We start from the raw sequence: 14,328 nt of genomic DNA on the forward strand, positions 1-14,328 counted from the left end.
CACTTCTGCATTTGCTTCGCGGCACAACCGCACTATGCAAGTTTGCCAGATCGGGTAGCGCAGTGGTCCCCAAACTTTTTCTTCCGAGGGCCAGCTCACTATGCCTGGCTCTAAGAGAGGGCCAGAGATTCGGAGTATATTAGTAAACATAAATAGCTTAGTGCTGTGAACAACAGCAGTCTACCTTAGTTGAATATTTTATTACATTTAATCATAGTCTACTGCAATTTAATACCATTATTAGCTGTGTTTATATTGCCATCATGCCATATCAGTGTAAAATGTAGCTCAAATGAAATAATACTAATAAAAAGACAAAAATAAACATTCCCAAAAGTATTAGCAGGGAGTCCCAAAAGTGTATTTTATCCAAAATGTCTGAACTCTGAACTCTGTGTATTTGCATACACAGCTCAAGTTGTGAACAAGCAATATCCTACAAATAATTTGAAGTTCTCAAACTATGAGAGTTTTATGAAGTGCAGGCAAAAATATCTGAAATGACCACTTTCACTCACCTGATGAGAACTTGATGAATTTGTATGAACATTTGAACGAGTGAATAAAAAATAGAAATAATTATCCCAGAAAGTCCCAGAAATATGACTTGACTTAGTTAGTTATTAAAAATTAATTGATACACTTCTAGAATACTTTGAGCACTAATGCAGTCAGCCTCTTGCATTGTTTGCAGGTAGGCCTACGTTTCATTCCGTTTTCGATGGCAAACGCAAAACAGCGCCAAAACAACCACCAGTGGACAAAAAGAGTATTACATGAATGAATGTGGGAAATTACGGAAGTTATAGTTTGTCGTACTCCCATGCGGGCCAGATGCTAAATAGCGCGGACATGTTTTGGGGGGCCACCCAAAATGAGGTGGCGGGCCATAGTTTGGGGACCACTGGGGTAGCGGATCTGTAGTTCGATGGAATGAGACATAAGAAACTACAACTTTGACTTGCATCTGATGTTGCAATACATTGTAGGCTACTTTCATAAAATCATGCAACATATTCTACCTTGTCTGTGGACATCGTTATTTGAAAAGCCAGTGGTGGATAAACAAAAAGCGTGCGTGCGACAGAGGAAAGTTCTTTGGTGTTGCTTTAAAAATATGGCCTGATTCTGAGATAGTAGTTTCCAATAATGGCCCTATCTTTAAAAAGGGTTATCTTAATGATTTCTGTAGTAGGCCTATGGGTTGTGCTAAAGAAAACTATCTCTGTTTAAATAGTCAGTAATGACTTAATGGATGGTTTTCAATTAATAAAAAGTAGGCCTAAATCACGTTCTCTCCAAGACAGAGGGAGTCAGAAAGAAATGTGTCAGAGAGAAACTATTTGGATGAAACAGAGCAGCTGTGGTGCCATCTAGTGTGAATGGGAGAGAAGGCATACTTACTGTGATTCCATCCTTTTATTTGATTTATTCCACATCCAAGAATCTTTTACATGAGTACGAATGATTTGCTGATGACCAAACTTCGAAAATGAGTTTGAGAGGTCTAGACAAATATGACTATATATTTTTTTAATTTTCACAATGAATTTACTTGTCATGCACAGAATTCCCATATGTTTCATTGTAATTAACAGTGTTAACTGTTATAGATATCTCTGCCTTTTGGGTATCACAAAATGTCGCAGAAACCCATTTAAGTCAGTAAATCATAAAAATCATGCTTAAAGTATTTTTAGGAATATATATGATTTTGAGAATAGACACTGAGGCTCTGACTTTTTCCAATATTTGGCTAGCACCACTGATACAAAAACATACCCAGTGATATGCCTTGTTATGTAGCCTACTGTAGATGACACTTAGCATTTAGACTATTTTAGAAGTGTTCTTGTTCCCTAGGCTAGCATTGCTTCCTGGAGCACAATTTCCTACCTGAGTGAGGAAAAGGAAGCAGAATCGATGTGGTCAGAAATAACAGGAAACCACATCCTCTCATCAAACATGCAGTTCGCTCTCTCTCTCTCTCTCTCTCTTGCTCTCGCTCTCTCGCGCTCTCTCTTTTTTCATCTCCTGGTCAGCCCCTCCCCTTACCCCCTCCCTTTCCTCTCTCCTCTCTGGCTCCTCCCTCCCCCTGCCTCTGTGCCCCACGCTGGGGAGCACCACACCTCCCCGGACCAATCGCATCGCACAATCACCTCTCCATCACATCTTAGTTTCCAAGGCAACAGGGCTGTTCTTCAGAGAGGTGCAGCATCATCCTCATCCGTCCCTTTCAGCCAGCCAGCCCAGGGCTTGTACTGTATGGAGGCAGGCAACCCTGCAGAGCCTCTCTCTCTCTTTCTCTCTCTCTCTCTCTCTCTTTCTCTCTCATCTCATCTCATCTCAGGCACCTCCCTCCCTTCCCGCAACACCCTTCAGCACACTCAGGAAAGGAGGAGGAAAAAAACATGGAGTAGAAGGAGGGGTAATGGTAGGTACTTGGCTTCTATCCTCTTTTGTATTGTTATGTTTTTATTTCTGGCATATTTTTCTGCTGCCTCTCTTCCTCCCTCTCTCTCCCTCTCCCTCTCTCTCTCTCTCTCTCTCTCTCTCTCTCACTCTCACTCTGTCACAAATCCCAGGCGTGGGTAGGGCACAGGCGTGTTTGCCGTAATCCCTTTTTGCCAGGGCTGAGGCTTTAAGTGGGGTAGCCTGATGCTAACGGCGTTAGGAGCAGTTGGGCTGGCTGAAGGCACGGTCGCCGCGGCTGCTGCCTCCGCTGCTGCTCCCGCTGCTCCTGCCACTGCTGCTTTTGTTAAAGGGGCCTGCAGAGCAGAGGGGCTTGCTGCATACACAAGTGAGTAGGACAGGCTGTCAGCCAGCCATCCAGCCATCCAGCTAGCCAGGCAGCCAGCCCACCCACTGCAGGGTTCACAGGCCGGATCCGTGTCGTTTGGCTCGGCCCCCCTCTTGCCCTTGTTATTGTTGCTATTTCTGTCGCTGGTGGTTAGGGGATGCTGGTCTGTCTGTGCTGCCTGATGGTGCTGTCGTTGCTCTGGTCCCACACCCACTTCTTTATGAGGAAGTGAGGATGGTGATGGCTAACTGTGTGTGCCCCCCCCCATCCCCCATCTGAGTGTGTAGCTACTATCTATTACTGTGTGTGTTAAGGTGTGTGCTTCTTCTGAGCCGCCACTCATTTCTCTCAGCTCCTAAGCTTTCTTTTTTGCATGCGGTGGGGTGGGGGGAGTGATGTGGCAGAGCAAGGTTAGCTAGCCTGTTAGCCTGGAGTGCTGTTGATGTTGAGGACACACCTCTGAGATGCTAACCTGATTCTTCCCAAGGCCTGCACCAACAAGCAGCATCTATCCACTCTCAAACACAGGCAAGGTTATCTGCTATGGTTGGGGGGAGAGGCGGCTTGTTTACTCCGTGTGCTTAGCCTTGTTGTGTTGTGTGTTGTGTGTTTGGTGTTTTTTCTAGTGTCGTGAGGCGTGGTCCTTGTCATCACCCATCCTTCCTGAGGATGTTGAGTCTTTGGGCTTCGGTTGTCGCCGCGTGCTGCAGTCTCCGTGGCGGCTGGCCTCGTTAGCTTACCATGTGTTACTAGCCCAGACAGCTGGGTGGTATGGGTGGTGTGTGTGTGTGTGTGTGTGTGTGTGTGTGTGTGTGTGTGTGTGTGGTGCTTGGGTGGGAGTGATACGCAGTGAGCTACTGTGAGTCCCCTGTGTTTCCCCCACCCCTTTCTCTCCCTCAGGGGACCCCCAGTTTTTATTATGTTGATGAGGCCGCACGTTTAGGGAATTGTGTGTGTGTGAGAGAGAGACAAGAGTATACAGGGGGGTGGGGGCCTCTTTAACGCCTCTCTCCATGTGGAGGGCACCCCTACTGAAGCCTTACCCACAGTCCTCTATTCAGCTGCCTGCTTTTGTTTTACTCATAAAGAACATACATATACAAAAAAACTCTCTCTCTCTCTCTTAAACACACACATACACACACACACACACACACACACACACACACACACACACACACACACACACACACACACACACAAACACCACTCTCTAAGCTTGTTATACAGCGGGGCAGGTGACCCAGAACTGTTTACTATACAGGACTGTTTAGTGACGGGCCTGTTCAACTCCAGAGGGGCCCTGTTGGCTCCTCGGGAGGCCCAGAGCTGATGCGTGTCTGCTTGGAGGAGGCTGAGGAAGAGGCTTGCTGATGACCAGCCATGTTCACTGATAACCATGGACATGTTGACCAGGGAGTAATCTGTGTGATAATCCTTACATAACCCAACGCCCAGGGCTCAGAGAGAGCGTACACACGGTGCGTCTTTTATACGCGCTCACTGTAGCGCAGCATCTCCATGCCTTATATAGCCTGGGCTTTAAGGAGCGTTTGGGGCATGTTTTTTTGTTTTGCTTTGTTTGGGTAGCATTAAAATGAGCTCACGTGTTCTCGGGAATTGGCTCTTGCCATGCCAGCGTGACATTTTCATTCCCCTGATGCTCAGTGGTTCTGTTTTTTTGTGTGTGTTGTTATTTGTTCATATTTTGCGGTTGACGTCTCCCTTTTTCCACCCCTTTTGAAATTTGATTTCTCAGGGCAGGGCAGAGCAGCAAGCAGGCATGTCACTCTATCCTCTCTCTTCCTCCCTTATCGCTTTCCCTCCTCCATCAGACTGACCAGTCATTATGAGGGAAAAGGCTTCTAGGGTGTGGCAGTGGCCATCGACTTTCCCAGGAGGTTTATCCACAATCTAGCTGTACCCCCCCCTTATAAGGATTAAAACGTCTTGTATAGTCTGCATCATGTATGAGTACATGCTTTTACATCCTAATGTATTTTTCATATTAGGTGTAAGAAATGCGACTCAGAGTGTAATCTAGGTCATAGGCCTCCTCAAATTGATTACAGACATGGAAATCTCGAGCAGTGATTACTAAGCTGATTTTTATAGACCCTTTCAAGAGAGTTCCATTATCAGCATCATAGTTGGCCCCACAAGGCTTCCTTTTTAACATTCCATATGTTATGTCAATGCAAAGGAGTAGATTTATGTCCTCTATGAAAAGGAGTAGTAATGAACTTGGGGTGCATGGTGATGAATTCTGACACTCAGCCCTGGAGAAGATGAAGTTCAAGGGTTAACATGGTATTGATTTAGAATATGAGCAGTGGAACGCTCAGGAATAATGCACAGGCGAACTTCGGAACTGCTAAGGTAATTTACACTGCCAGACATATAGGGTGATGTGGTTGTGGCTGATGGAAACAAGGATGGAGACGAAGCAGTCTCCTCTTCTCATCTTTCTTGTTTGAGTGAGCATCTGTCAGTGTGCAGACACATGTAATTTTTATGCCCGGTGCTGTGTGTCGTTGAATGGTGTGGGAGGTAGAAATCTGGACTGTTAAACCTTGCCTGTTACTATGCTTCCTTTTCATTTATGCATAGTAATACCATAGTATTGGAGAGGTTAAATGCTATTATGGTATGATGACAGCGAAAGGTCAGTTAGATTAAGCACATTTTTGTTTTCATACTTGAAAAATATTAGCCTACACCAAGCTAACACATGCATGAATTTCATAAAATTGTTAAATGGAGTTGAAAGGTGTTCCTAGTGATCAAGGGCTTACATTTGAGTTCCATACTGACATTGGAACTCCTATTTAATCTTAGCCTGATATGAGTCCCCTGGTTTGTATCACAGAACTGGACTGGAGTCCTGCTGTGGCCTTCAGTCACAGGTTTTTTTCAAAATGGCTGAGGCTTCAGTTCAAGACCATTATCTTGGTAGAATGCATTATTGAACAGCAGCTAACACAGTGCACACGACCATGCTGTGGGTCAGTCAGAATGGGGGGTGGACAGCCAGTTGTGTGTGAATAGACTGTGTGTTGTGAATAGACTGTGTGTGTGTGTGTGTGTGTGTGTGTGTGTGTGTGTGTGTGTGTGTGTGTGTGTGTGTGTGTGTGTGTGTGATGTGTATGTGTGTGTAGCTGTAGGTATGTGTGTGTGTGTGTGTGCGTGTGCGTTTGTGTATGCCTTGGCCTTGTCTCTAGTCTGGTCTGACTTCATCATGTAACCCCTCCCTGTTGTATGGCTAGACTCAGCTAAAAGGGGCTCGGGGGAGACTGAGATTCTGTCTTTCAGACACATCCCCCTTGTGAAGCCATATGCACTCATGGTTACTGTACTCCACTACACATTTGTTCACATGCTGTGGATAGCGTCAGCTGTGCAGCAGCTAGCGCAAACCATCAGCAACATTTTCCAAAATAGCTTCAAGACCTGAAACTTCTGTTATGCCTAAAATATATAGGCCAGGTTCAAACACAGAGAGAGCTGTTAGAGAGAGCTGAGCTTGTTTCTGCTTTAATAGAAACAAACAGTGAATAAGAGTGCTTTAGCATAGCAGTGCACGGCCTTTATGGGCCAGATGAGAGTATCGATTGAGATTTCTTTAGGCAGCAGTATGTCTTGATTCCCTTACTGTACAGGATGGCTCTGTTCCCCGTTAATAGAGCTGGACGGGGGAAGGTTGTGTGTAAAGATGACACCGTCTGATAATACTGCAGAGAGAGAGAGAGGTTCTCCTTGTCTCTAAATACAAGGAGAAAGGCTCTCAAGGAGAAGAGCTAAACCAGACCAGTCATCCATCCCAGTGTGCTATCTCTGAAACCATGGATCAGCTGGTCCTTAGCCATCATATCTGAGGATGGGGTGACCTCTGAAGGTCACAGCGGGAGCTGTTTCATTATCTGGTTCAGCTCCAGAGAAAGGAGAGGAGTTGTGTATGAATTAGGGGTGAACATGGTAGGAGCACTCCATCCCTGCCAAAACTGAGCGGGGTGGGATGGGGGAAGTACCTACGAAGGGTAATGAATGCACAGTCTGTTTCACCAACTCAGTCTGTGCTCCTGCTTGTCTGTTTGATCTTGTCTAAGCGTTTCATCTCCAAGGCCTCCAAGGTTTCTCTCATTTGTGTCAGGCTCTGGGAATTGGGCAGGATCAAACAATGTCAAAATTGTATCTAACGAAGGCTTGCATCCAAATGCACACGTTACTGTGGTGAAACATTCAGTTATCCTATTTAAACACCGAAGCAATGTTTGCAACATAGAACTGCTCAGGGCTAGGCTAATCCAGGGGTCCGAGATGTCTATAAAATGTCTCACTCACTCACAGGCAGCATATTTGTTTTGTTATAGAAATATGCTCTGACCTATATCAAATCTGACCTATATAAAATCTTATCCACCATCATGATACAGCCTTTTTGAACTTGGAGAGCATTCAGTGCACTGATCTGTGTCGATCCAATGCCGATCCAATGCCCCTAATGCCAGTTTATCCAGTTACCACAGCTGTAATTGTCATTGAAGAGGACACCACTGAAACCAGTGTGGACTGGTGTACTTTTAGGAATAGTAACTGTTACCTTATCACTCCCGGCTAATTCTTGGTAAAGATATTTATGGCAATGTCATCATACCAGGATGAAATCAAAAGAGTTTGCATAGAGAGAACAGAAACAATACGGTGTCAATTGGATCTGTGTTACGCATTTAAACAGACCCACTCAGTAAAAGGAAATAACACTGCATGACCTCCAGATCAACTGTTTGTGTTTCACTTTATCAAGGGCAAGAGTCTTTCGGGTAGGAGTGGGTGGCTGGGTAGAAATGAGTGTGTATCTGTGTCAGAGTTGGACTCAGTGTGTGTGTGTGTGTGTGCTTTTTGGGGGTGGGGGGCAATATTTCTGTAACATATCTGCCTCCCACCGATAAATTATGCAGTAGGGATTTGCTGCAGGCCCTGGGGAATATAATCCAGGCATTGTTTTTCCCTGCACACACTCACTCAGACACAGACACACACACACACACACACACACACAGCGATGACACACACTCACTCGGCCCACTCTTTCCCCTGGTGTGAAGAAGCTTTATGTTCGCCACCAGCCGCTTTCGTCATGCTCGTTTTGTTGCAGCAGACTGTTGCCGTACTGTTCCCTCCCCAAACCTCACACAGTCTTCGCCTGTGTCCTCATCGCACATCTCTGACTCCGACACAGACACGCCCGAGAGAGAGAGAGAGAAAGAGAGAGAGAGAAAGAGAGGGAGAGAGGGGCCTCACCTCTCATAACTCAGCCAGTGCCGATCACTGTGACTCACTGAGCTGGCTGGGAAATCGGTTTGAAATGCAGTTAGGTATGTGGGGGTGCGCTGGGGGCACGGGGGCTTAATGTCAGTATTACAGGATTAACCAGGGGCCAGCTCTCAGCCATGATTGAAGCCATCCAAGTACCCATGTTCATTTACTCATACACTGCCTCCACTCCATGCTGCTGAACATACAGTAACATGGAGCCAGCGGCTGCCATCGATCGGGTGCTGCGATTTGTCTTCTGTAGCTTCTATAGCTCGGGCTGTCGGAATTCAGACTCCACGGTAACCCAGTAACCTTGGTAACCTTATAGTCTGTGATGTCGTCCCCTTGGAGCTGGTCAGCCCTTGCCCCACCCCGATCCTCTTTAAGCAAAGACTGTGAAATTTATGAAGAGATTATTGTTAGTGTAACTCTTAGATGAGATGAATGAGATTTATGCAAAGCAGATTATTCTCTAATCTGGAGCGCTTGTGCTCTGAGTGTTTATCCCACTTTAAGTGTGCAGCAATGCTCCAAACCTGATTGTGTGCGAGGAGCAACAACAGGCCGAAAGCTTTCATTTCAGTCACATCTGACTGACTAGACAGGAAGTTGAAAGGTTTGGAACAAAAGCAGTGTGGCTAAGGTTATCCTGTAGACTAGAAAGTTGGTAATGCCTCTATAGAAGCACAGGCTGGCATAGACTGGACAGGGGAGTTTCAGCACTTGGGAGTTGTGACGAGTTTTATTTTCTGTCAGCCTGTGTCATGTGTCATTTTATGTACATTAGTTATATTTTAGTGAATGTAAACTTAAATGTAAGCCAGCATTATGACTTGCAAGTCCACTATTGCATTTAAATGATGTCGGTCAGTGGTTCCTGATTCCTTTATACTAAGCGTTAATGTTGTTTCTATTTATGTTTTGTATAATTGCTCGACAGCTTCCAGCATTTACATTTTCCACCGTTGCCCTAGAAAAGAAAATTATGTATGCTTTGCCTAGTGTTTTACAGTGGGATCAGCATAGCCCTTTAAGCCGCCACAGTTGCGCTATCTGTGTTAGTTTGCTGCAGTAAATGATCCATGTGTAAAGTGCACACACACTCTCCCCCCCCCCCCCACACACACACACCCACCCACTCCCTACAATATGGCTAACTTGCTAACCTATCTCTTTGGGCTGATTTGACGTCAGCAATAAACCCCCAGGTCTGGCCTCCATTTGGCAGATAAACAGCCACTTGGCCTATTTCGGGGATGCTAATTAAGGTGGCTCATTAGGGGTACGTTTCTCTCGCGTCAGCAGAAATTGGCCCTGTAGTGATGCCTGCTGTGAGCTGGGCGTAACTGAGGGAAGCGCTCAGCCCCGGATAGACAGAGAAAGCCCAGCCCTAGGCAATGACACTCATTTTTACGGCCATTTTTTTTAAACTCACCATGGATGAATAGCCTTGATATTATTTTCATAATACTCATTTAATTTCATTCACAATAGGTGTTAGGAAGTTGCCGTATAATGAATGAGATTTAATAATCCTTTTGGTCGGAAATGAAATGAAGAGCCCACCTGGAGCTTGAAGTGATTTGAACTGATAAGAACCATTTCCCTGGAAAGTAGCTGAGTCATGCTATCCATTCTCTCCTTGCCATGACTTGTATTTGTTGGTGACTAAGCAGAGTGGTCCTTAGCCTGAGCAGGTGAAACACTGGGCTTGATGAAAAATCTGCTCTTTGATAAAAACAGAACTGTATGATTCATGTGTGTGTGTGTGTGTGTGTGTGTGTGTGTGTGTGTGTGTGTGTGCTGGGATTTTTTTTTAGATCATCATGCCCAGTGCTACAGCTCTGGGTCGTTTAGTAAGGTCTGGAAGCACACGTGTGATGAGCTCACTCTGAGCTGTGGCCGGCGTCCTGACGGGCAGAGGAAGTGAGGGGGATGCTGGGGGATGACATCACTGGTCTCCAGAGCGTGCTGCCCTGCTCTGCTTCCCACTAGAGAGAGGGAGAGGGAGGGAGAGAGAGAGAGAGAGAGAGAGGGAGAGAGATAGGGAGAGAGTGTGTGTGTGTGTGAAAGAGAGAGAGAGGGAGAGAGAGAGGGGGAAAGGGAGAGAGAGAGGGGGCCTGAAAAGATCCATTTAGAAGAAAGACTTCATCTATGGCTCTCACCAGTATGTGAACTTTCACATCTTTCACATTAAATGTAGCAGAGAACTTGACCAGACTAAGTAATACGTTTGTATAATAAGTATTCTAGTTCAGTAAGTTCAAGGGTATAATTTAAAAAGTTCCAACTGAAAAGCTCTGTGATCTTTATAGAGTGTGATGAAGGAGGGAGGGACAGAGAAAAAGAAGCAGCTGGCAATGTCTTCTTTACTGTAACTAGTTTAATGTCAGCGGCCATTGATTTTTGTTTGAGGATCTTGAACAGAGCATCATCAATCAAAACTGGAATCAGGTACAGAAAAGAAGGAAAGTGGAGTGTTTAGATAAGGGAGGGGCTAGCAGTGCTACATGGATTTCCTCTCTTTCTCTCTCTCTCTCTCTCTCTCACTCCCTTCCTCGTGTCTGTCTTTCTCCCTCCCCCTCTTCAACACAAACACGCGCACATGGACCAGGGCCGTGCTATGCTGTGGCTGTTACTCACTCATTCAACCGAATCATTCACTAGATGGAGAGAGTGGCATGAAAATATACAAGACGAGGAAAGAGAGAGAGAAAGAAAGAAAGTGAGACAGAGAAGTCTATTTTGGAAGACATAAGCCATTAAGAACCGGGCGTGGATGCTTCTTAGACCTTGAGACATGTGGAGTTAAGAGGAGCGGGTTCCCAGCAAGAGGACTGCTGGAAACGGCAGCACCACAGTAGCGGCGGCAACGTTCTGGAACAGATTCCCTTTTTTGGAGTGAAGGATGAGATGTGTTGGTGTTGGAGCTCTAGCAGTGAGTGTCTGTCTGTTCTCTGCCGTAATGAGTTTGTGTGTCTCTCTCTCACTGTGTGTGTGTGTGTGTGTGTGTGTTTGTGTGTGTGTATATGTGAGTGTGTCTGTGTGTGTGTGATGTGTGTGTGTGTGTGTGTGTGTGTGTGTGTGTGTGTGTGTGTGTGTGTGTGTACGAGTGATTTGTCTGTGTGTGTGTGATGTGTGTGTGTGTGCGTGTGTGTGTGTGTATGTACGTGTGATTTGTGTGTGTGTATATGTGAGTGTGTCTGCGTGTGTATATGTGTGTGTGTGTATGTGCGTGTGTGTGTGTGTGTGTGTGTGTGTGTGTACCCAGGGTGTGTGTGTGTGTGTGTGTGTGTGTGTGTGTGTGTGTGTGTACCCAGGGCTTTTACTCTGGTATGTGATCTGATGCGGCTCCTGTGCTCTCCATCGTCCCCCCCCCCCCCCCCCCCTTACTGGGAGCAGGAGCAGGAATGGGGCTGTCAGCTGCACTGCGCCTCCTCTGGGTAGCCCAGGGCTGTGGACTGTGCCAGGGGAAAGAGCAGCGATGCCACGACTGCTGCTGCTGCTGCTGCTGATGGAGGGGGGAGGGTGGAGGTGTGCAGGGTGGAGGCGTGGAGGATGGGTTGGAGGAGTAGCAGTAGCATGGCAATGGGAGGAGAGGGGAGAACCAAGGAGCCAAGTTGGAGAAACGGAGCAGAGAAGAGATCACAGAGAGATGGAGATACAGTATATATAGAGAGAGATCACAGAGAGATGGAGAGAGAGAGAGACAGATCACAGAGATGGAGAGAGAGAGAGATGGAGAGAGAGAGAGAGAGAGAGATGCACTGCAGCATGGATAATTGCTGTTTTTTTGCCCTTGACAGTTGTGCATTGGCGTGAGATTGTGAGATTGTGTGTTCTTGCATGATACTTTGGCATAGAGTATTGGGTGACAATAATAAGTGTGTCTGTGTGTGTGAAAGAGAGAGTGTGAGAGAGAGAGTGAGATAGAGAAAGAGAAAGAGAAAGTGCATGTAAGGGACACATTTCCAAGCGGATATAGTCCAGCTCCTACACTGCCCTTTGAAAAGCTCAAAGTGTCTGCGTCAGCTTCAGAATCAATTAGGGCACTGTCATCTCCGAGGAAGCATGATGTAATTTCCTGTTGACTTGTAAATGTCAGGAAGACGCATTGTCTCAATAACTTATCTAATTGTATCAGTCTTTAATCAGTGCATGCAGGGCCCATTGTATATATCAACAGCGTGCTGTGCCTATTGTACACAGGCCAATGATTTACAATGTGATGCGGTGCATCTCTCAACTGGCCTGCTTGTCCAGTCCAGCTGAAAGAGTAAGGAGTCATCCCACCAATGATTGTGCGACACTAGGGTGGTATCTGCAAAGTTGTTGCTTTCTAATGTACTTGGTGGACTAGAATTTACATGAGTGGATCAGAGTTGTTGTTATGTGTACTGTTCCGAAGAAAACACATAAAACGACTTGTTATTTTGTGGTTGCTTTTGGACAAACTTTCAGAGCTTTGTGTTGGGTATGGGTCAGTATTTAGTCCCACTTATAGCATCCACTGTCTGCCAGGACGATGAAGAGTTAACTTGGTTGGCTTACTAATCCTATCCAGAGTGCTGTTTTAGTTTAAAGTGGCACGGGTTCACCTCTCATGAACCCTTTTACTTTGTATGAGTGTGTGTGTGTGTGGTCGTGTGTAACTCCATCTGTCTAATCCAAATAACAAAAGTAACACACTGGTTTTATACAATGAGAGAGAGAGAGGTTAGAGAAAGATAGAAAGAGAGATGGTGAACAGATTATCTTGGTGGTGATTCAACTATAATCCCATTAATAGATTTTGGATGCAAGATGGACTTTGAGGAGCATAGAACACAGCAGATATAGACCATGTTTCTTCCAAGTGGGGATAAGACTTACTTAATCTTAAGTTCAGTATCAACATTCGATTCCATGTTGCATAGACTCTCACACAAGCTTAAGCTCATTAAAGTATTAATGTGGTACTTTAAGTAGCTTGCCCTTTGTGAAATGTACAAATTCAATGTTGTGACTGGCCTTAGTTAGACTATAAAAGGTATTCACTGTTTTCAGTGGCTGGTTACATTGGCTGTGACAAACATGTGGTATTGTAAATATCACATTGTAGGGGCACGTTCCTCTTCATAGAAGTGTGTGTAGGTCATTTGGATGGCACCTTAAGTGGCCTTAAAGTATTTCTGAAAGAGGCTACTGGTGTAGGAGCTAATGCTAAAAGCTAATTTAATTTAGAACATTTGCTATCAATGTTACCAAAAAACAGCAACACTTGGTCAAACTTTGGTCTGAGTGGGACAACCGGGGACTTTGCTCAGTCTAAATATACTTCATGCTTCATAGTTCCCTTATTGCACTTGGCAGAATCAACTGTGTTGAATAGATTCAGTTAGCGTTGAGTAGCTCAGTTTGGTAACAAATATGGTACAATGGTAGACACAGATAAGCACCAACAATGTCTAACTCCGGCACTATTGCCCTTATGAACCACAAGCTACTAAATAATCCACTTCACCACTCTCCCAGACTAAGATTACAGCCGTGTCAAGTCTTTATGTTTACACGCCTGCTGAGTGGCTACTGCCTGATTGACCTGCGCATGGTAACGAGTTCACATTGCTGCTTCACATGACAGCATCGCCTTACGTGACACAGTGCCTGTGGAGCTGTTGGCACGCCACCTGCTTTATTTAGATATTTGCCTCAGTCTCAGGGGTGCAGTAGCGATCCATCAGATCTGCAGCATGGTTAACTGAGTCCTCATTTGGAATAGATCTTTAGTTGGGTGCATTCCATAGGGCTGCAGCTGACACCAATTTACTACAAAGTGATATCATTTTTTTTAAAAAAGGTCATGAATTTATGAAAGTATCATTGCTCCAATTCACAGCGATGTCTCCATATATTGTCTAAAAGAAAGATAGAAAGAGAGTGAACAGATTATCTTGGTGGTGATTTGGTGGTGACCACTGCGCATTTTTCTGATGTCATCCTATGGTTGCTGAGTGACATTCGAATGAGTTGACGGTCATATTCAAAATTAAGAGACCACTGCAAAAATGAACATCCACTCATTCACATGTCACTTAGCAACCGTAGGATGACATCAGAAAAATGTGCAGTGGTCTCTACATTTTTTCCAGACCAGTATATATATACCGTATATAGTATAGAGTATATTCCTATACCTGTATGTGTGTGTGTAACAGGAGCCTGATGTGACC

The 14,328-nt window shown here is 45.3% G+C and overlaps 1 protein-coding gene across 1 annotated transcript in view; it reads left to right on the forward strand.

Moving 5' to 3' along the window:
- Positions 1-2,264: 2,264 nt before the first annotated feature.
- Positions 2,265-14,328, forward strand: part of akap6 (A kinase (PRKA) anchor protein 6) — a 130,802-nt gene continuing 118,738 nt past the window's right edge. The window contains 1 exon segment of the mRNA XM_042072906.1: positions 2,265-2,434. The gene's annotated coding sequence lies outside the window, so the exon portion shown is untranslated.

Source organism: Alosa sapidissima, chromosome 19, assembly GCF_018492685.1.
Source record: "Alosa sapidissima isolate fAloSap1 chromosome 19, fAloSap1.pri, whole genome shotgun sequence".
In the NCBI taxonomy this organism is placed as follows: Eukaryota; Metazoa; Chordata; class Actinopteri; order Clupeiformes; family Clupeidae; genus Alosa; species Alosa sapidissima.